Here is a 6,000-nt window from a genome sequence, read left to right on the forward strand (position 1 = left end):
CACCACCACATACCCCATAGAGTCAATGTATCAGAACGTATGAAGTTTCGGACGCAAGAACTCTTAGCCGTCCGATTTTCTGGACGTTTTGCCGTGTCTGCAGGTCCGAAACGGCATTAATCAAAGCCACCACCGCTGCCATTTTGATTGCCCCTCTGCCTCGAACTGGCGCTCTTGCACGCAGATCTGCTGGCAGCCGTAGCTACCACTGCGGCGATGCTAACTATGAAGCTTCTTGCCGTTGATTGCTGTGTTTTTTATTGAAAGAATTCGCTGCTGTCAGCAATGTAACGGACTCCGCCTTTGTGGTCCTCGCGATTGGCGTAAAAAAAGACTTGGAACACAGTGCGTTGCGCAATGCCGGTTCCCGAAAGTCAGCTTTGCCTCTGTACAGAAAGGTTACTTGGTGAAACATGCGCAAAAATATTGCAGTGAAGCATAACAAGCGTCAACAATTGTTTTATTCCACGAAGGGGCAATTGTTTTATTCCACGAAGGGGTACACATATATGTAGGTAACACACACCACCGTGCGCATGCGCATATGTACTGATTTTTAGTCAAATGAGACAGCAACGAGACATGTGTAATGGAAAGTTAAGATGATATCAAAGATGAAAGAATGACCATGCATAGCCAAAAAAATTTCTTTTTGTAATTGCAAGATTAAAATGTAATCTCCATCATGCCACCCTCTGTGTCACGTTTATAAAATCGAATTCTTTTTTTGAAAGATCTAATGAAGGCGCGCTAACACAAGCGCTCCCTAAACTAGCAATCTAGTCGCTTCAATAATCTCACGTGTTGTTTGTTCTGGGCTTCTTCCTATCACCGTGCACTGTTTATAAATGGGACTGCATCCATGCTTTCTGCAGTGAAAAGACAGATGCCCCACTCCTCGCACATTATTTGCGTGTTCACGCAATCTGTCATTTACGCACCTTCCCGTTTGGCCGATGTATTTTTTGCCGCATGACAGGGGCAGTTCATACACGATGTTGTTCTCACAATGAACGTAGCGTTCCTTGTGATTTGTCCGGCAACTGGGCTTCTCAGAACCACAGTAGCTGGCCTTGCACAAGTTGGACAGCTTGATTGGCGCTGTAAAGATGACGCTTACATTTGTGTTATTGCCAATCTTCTTCAGTCCGTGCGAGATATCGTGGATGTACGGTATGATTGCGCGTTTCTGCGTGACTCTCGCGTTTTCCAGTGAAGTAGACTGCTCATCCTGTCGCCCGCGTTTTGCGGTCTTAAGACCTTCGGCCACAGCTGTGATGATATGCTGCGGGAAACTGGCCTGTTTCAGGTGATCCACTTGCGCCATAAAACTTTTTTTATTTTTTAAACGTGACACAGAGGGTGGCCTGATGGAGATTACATTTTAATCTTGCAATTACAAAAAAATTTTTTTTGACTATGCAGAAGCTAGTGCCCTCTTTGTCGATGCTGCCAGATATGACAGTGGGGATAAGTTCGCTGTCTCGGTGGTAGACGCGGGGGGCAACCTGGTCAATGCAGCCTCTGTTTATACTACGTTTGCCCATGTGGCGGAGGAAGCGGCGATCGCTCTGGCTTTTCAGAGCTCAAAAGTTCCCGCTATCATCTTCTCGGACTCGCGCACCGCGGTTAGATCCTTCTCGTCCGCCCTCATATCTGAACAGGCGTACAATATTGTGATCAAAGCACTACAAAGGACTAGGGAGAGTACCGAAGGAGGATACCAAATCTCGTGGTTCCCAGCCCATCTAGACAGCTCAATTAACCCGCTTGGATGTAATCCTAACGAGCAGGCCCACCCGAGAGCGCGCGATTTCACGCACTGTGCTGTCGCGGTAGCCAGGCTTGGAACGAGGTCAACATCCACAAAGATCCATTAAGTACATTCCACGAAATTGTTTCTCATTATCGACTAGGCAGGAGGACATTTCCACCCCCTCACCCCAAATTGAACAAACCTCAGGCTACCACTGCAAACCCGTACATATCCCACTCCTTGGTCTCTTCACAGAATAGATCCTGAACACTCACAGTCGTGCCCCAAATGTGGTCATGACTCATGCTCCTTTGACCACATGCTCTGGCTATGCCCAGCTCTTAACGCCTCTCCACCCATCACGAAAGAACAATGGCAGCACTCTCTCAAGAGCAGCAATCTCAACATTCAACTCCAGGCTGTCCAGAGGGCCCACGATATTGGCGCGGGACTTGATCTCCTGGTTCCATCGTGCGCGGAGCCACCGACTTGATCTTCAGGAGCCTTCGGTTTGGCTCCCCGAGGTCTCAGTCCCTCAGGACTCAAATAAAGTTCTTGTCATGTCATGGCTATGCATGGTCGTTCTTTCATCTTTGATATCATCTTAACTTTCCATTACACGTCTCTTTGCTGTCTCATTTGACTAGAAATCGGTACATATGCGCATGCGTATGGTGGTTTGTGTTACCTATATATATGTGCACCGCTTCGTGGAGTAAAACAATTGTTGGAAGTTAGCACTGTGTCCGCATCCTGCCACTGTCTTTCGTCCCTTTTCGTGCGCTAAAAAACCTCAGTTATGTAATATTGTTTAAGCAATGGTGTATTTGAAGCAAATTTCTAAAATGTTTGCATGTTTTGTTTGTATGTAGGCCACGAATTTGCACTGTACTTGTTCTCTTTTTGTTATTTTATTCTCACTTCTTCCGAAGTAATGTTGGAATCAGAGCTGTGCTTAAATAAATAAATATGAATTCGACTACGTTGGCACAATTTCATGCTCTGTCATGTGGACTGGTAACTGCGTTATAATTTTAAAAAGCTGACATAGAGAATAATTAACCCGCATTTCCTAAGCACTGACAATGCAGGGTCGTAAATTTTCTTTACGCATGCGCAAGGTGCGCTGGATACTTTAGTGGTTAATAATGTACTGTATGGCAGCTGACGCTGTCGCTTTATGTTGTGAGATGGCATTAATTTCAATCATTCTGCAAACAAAGCTTCCATTACTATAAAAAAGAGCAGAGCAGTATTGCTGCACCTCAGTGCCTAAGAAGTCTTAAGTGGCATGGCATCTTGTCACGCACTCTACTAGCAATTGGTCAAAGAAACAGGGCTCGTCCCACGTCGCCCGCACAGTCATTCTTTGGTTTCACTGGCCAAGAATGGAAATGCTGACAGAGAGCGAAAAGTAATCACCGTCACCAATCGCCCCACATTCTTGTTGGAAGGAGCGCTGTACGCAACAGCTGCGTCACACTAGGGAGGGGCCTCGCATGCATAATTAGACAGCTTGGGCTGAAATTTCAGACGTGCATATCTCGGAACACAGGTGCGTTACTAAAGTTGTACAAAATGGAATCGTCACCAAATCGCACCGCCTCTGAATTTTCAATGTAAACATATATGCTAACTGCTGTAAATAAAGAGTTAATTATCGAATTTAATTGAATACTGACAATACGATGACACTTATCCTCACAGTTTGCGACCGCTCAGCCGCATAACCAAGGTAGACAAATGGCTTCTCTGTACTCCTCTTCGCATTTTTTTTAAAACCCCGGAAAGTCTAACTTTGAACACCCTGTATAAATATTGATAGATGTACAATGGTTATCTTTCTTCAGTGACTGCTTTTCACCGTCTAATTACTGTTAAATATCTCGTGCTTGTTAACTGCTATGGGTTACCAGTGTCACAAGTAACCATGTTCTGTGGCAGTTGTTCTATGCATTACTGTTGCCATAAATGTTCGTAGTGGTTGTTTGGGCTCACTCAAGCTGCAGTCGCAGCTTTTAGCCCGCTGATCATCCAGCCTCTGCCTGATCAATAAACTGAATCATTTGATTGTACAGGCAAGAGTCACCATAACTTTAAAATCTATTCCACTCTGAGTTTATTCGAAATCCACTGTTAGCCCTTTGTGATTGGTATAAATTTTTCAGGCCACGGCCAGTTTGCCTGTCTCTCAAGTAACTTAGACTCGGTTTGGGCTAGTTGGTTTTCCATTTTAGATTGTGTGGTACAGTGCGAAGCAGGGACGAGGGGCGCAAGAAACAGAAAGGGACAAAGGTGCTTGTCCTCGTTTTCCTTGTGTCTCTTGTCCCTGCCTCGCGCTGTACAACAGAATCTCGAGGAACAACAGGCAGGGTGCGACTCAAAAATGTTTTACCAATCACTGAGTGCTAATGGTACATTTCGAATAAACTAAGAGGTCAACAGTTTTGCATTATTGTGATCCAGGTGACCTAAATGTTTAGCTGACATGTCAGTAGAGCGTGTAAACATGTGCTTTTCTTTGTAGCTGCTGTCTTCATGTACGCTGACCATGGATGTGATCAGCAAAGAAAGGAAACCACGAAGACTGGGACCAGCATACCGTGAATGATGTCGCTGCACTCAAAGCGATTGGAGTGACGGCGAGATACAAAGAGGTTGCTGCTACGAAGAGGGCTGCCAGTCAAAAACAGAGTTGCAGACCAGCGAAGTGCATGAATGTGCACTTATCAAAATCATTGCTTGTCTTCATAGGTAAGAGTCAGTACTTGTTTTCTGCACATCGCTGGTCTGCCCTCTTATATTGAAGAAATGCCCAGCTTAGCTGTCTGCCTTGCCTGCATGAAGGCTCTCTCTCCCAATTGCACAAATTGCAATAGGCCTCTTTTCTCTAGTAGAATTGTGAACCATCTAGCCAGCTCCAGGTTCTCGTAATGCTTTTCACTTGTGAAAGTGTTCTGTACTTCAAAATAGCCATTTAAAAGTATGGCTAGGATCAGAATTAACATGCATGCATGACACACATGCATGCATGACCTGCTCATGCTGTGGAAAGTGGTTTTAATGTCTGTGAGGTGACAGCCAGTGTAGGAAAATGTCTGACCAGCTACTGCTTTGATATCGCAGGAGACTGGGCACAAGTTTCCTTGCCCACACATCAAACATGCAAAGGTACTTGTTTCTCTTTGTGTGCATTTAGCGTGCGTGTATAATTTCTTGCCCGATCCATTGTGGCAGTCAAGAGCCTACCTGTTGTAGACGGCATAATCCTTGGAGAGCAGCTTTTACTGAAAGAAAGAAGTGGGTATCTATGACTACCGCAGTGCTGGCAAACTTTAAAAATGTGCTAGACTAATTGGACCTTCTTGAAGAATCCATAAAAACCTAGAGCACCGAATCCCAGTGAAATTGTGCTTAAGTTCGATAACAGCCAAAGAAGATTCATCGGAATGACAAGCCTGAGCGCACATGTCAAACCTGGGGAGGTATCCTGCAAGTGCCCACTTGGTGGACATGACCATTTCGTCTGCTGTTGGACATCTGATTGGCTGCGCATCCACAGCAGCCAGGTGCCACAGCCAGTCAGCACTTCAGCAGCAGACGAAATGGACATGTCCACTAGGTGGCAGGTGGTATATGGGGCAGAAACTTGGAGACTGACAAAGAAGCTCGAAAAGAAGTTAAGGACCGCACAAAGAGCAATGGAGTGAAGAATGTTAGGCATAACATTAAGAGATGGAAAGAGAGCGGTGTGGATCAGAGAGCACACAGGGATAGCCAGTATCCAAATTGACATTAAGAGAAAGAAATGGAGCTGGGCAGGTCACGCAATGCGTAGGTTAGATAGATAACCGGTGGACAATTAGGGTTACCGAATGGGTGCCAAGAGCAGGGAAACGCAGTCAAGGATGGCAGAAGACTAGGTGGGGTGATAAAATTAAGAAATTTTCAGGCACTAGCTAGAATTGGTTGGCGCAGGACAGGGGTAATTGGAGATCACGGGAAGAGGCCTTCGTCCTGCAGTGGACATAAAATACGCTGATGATGATGATAATGATGACTAGGTGAACTCTTACAGAATACCTCCCCAGCACAGCACAATGCAGCAGGTAGATGCAGAAAGATCACAAGCAGCTTGAGCTCTAGTTCTGGTGACTGCTTTCTAGCACTAAAAGTATGCGTTGGTCGTACAAAAGTTGTGTTCAAAACCTGGAAGCCTACTCTCACATAATTCCATAGCTTTT

The sequence above is a fragment of the Dermacentor albipictus genome, unplaced genomic scaffold, assembly GCF_038994185.2.
Source record: "Dermacentor albipictus isolate Rhodes 1998 colony unplaced genomic scaffold, USDA_Dalb.pri_finalv2 scaffold_16, whole genome shotgun sequence".
Lineage (NCBI taxonomy): Eukaryota > Metazoa > Arthropoda > Arachnida > Ixodida > Ixodidae > Dermacentor > Dermacentor albipictus.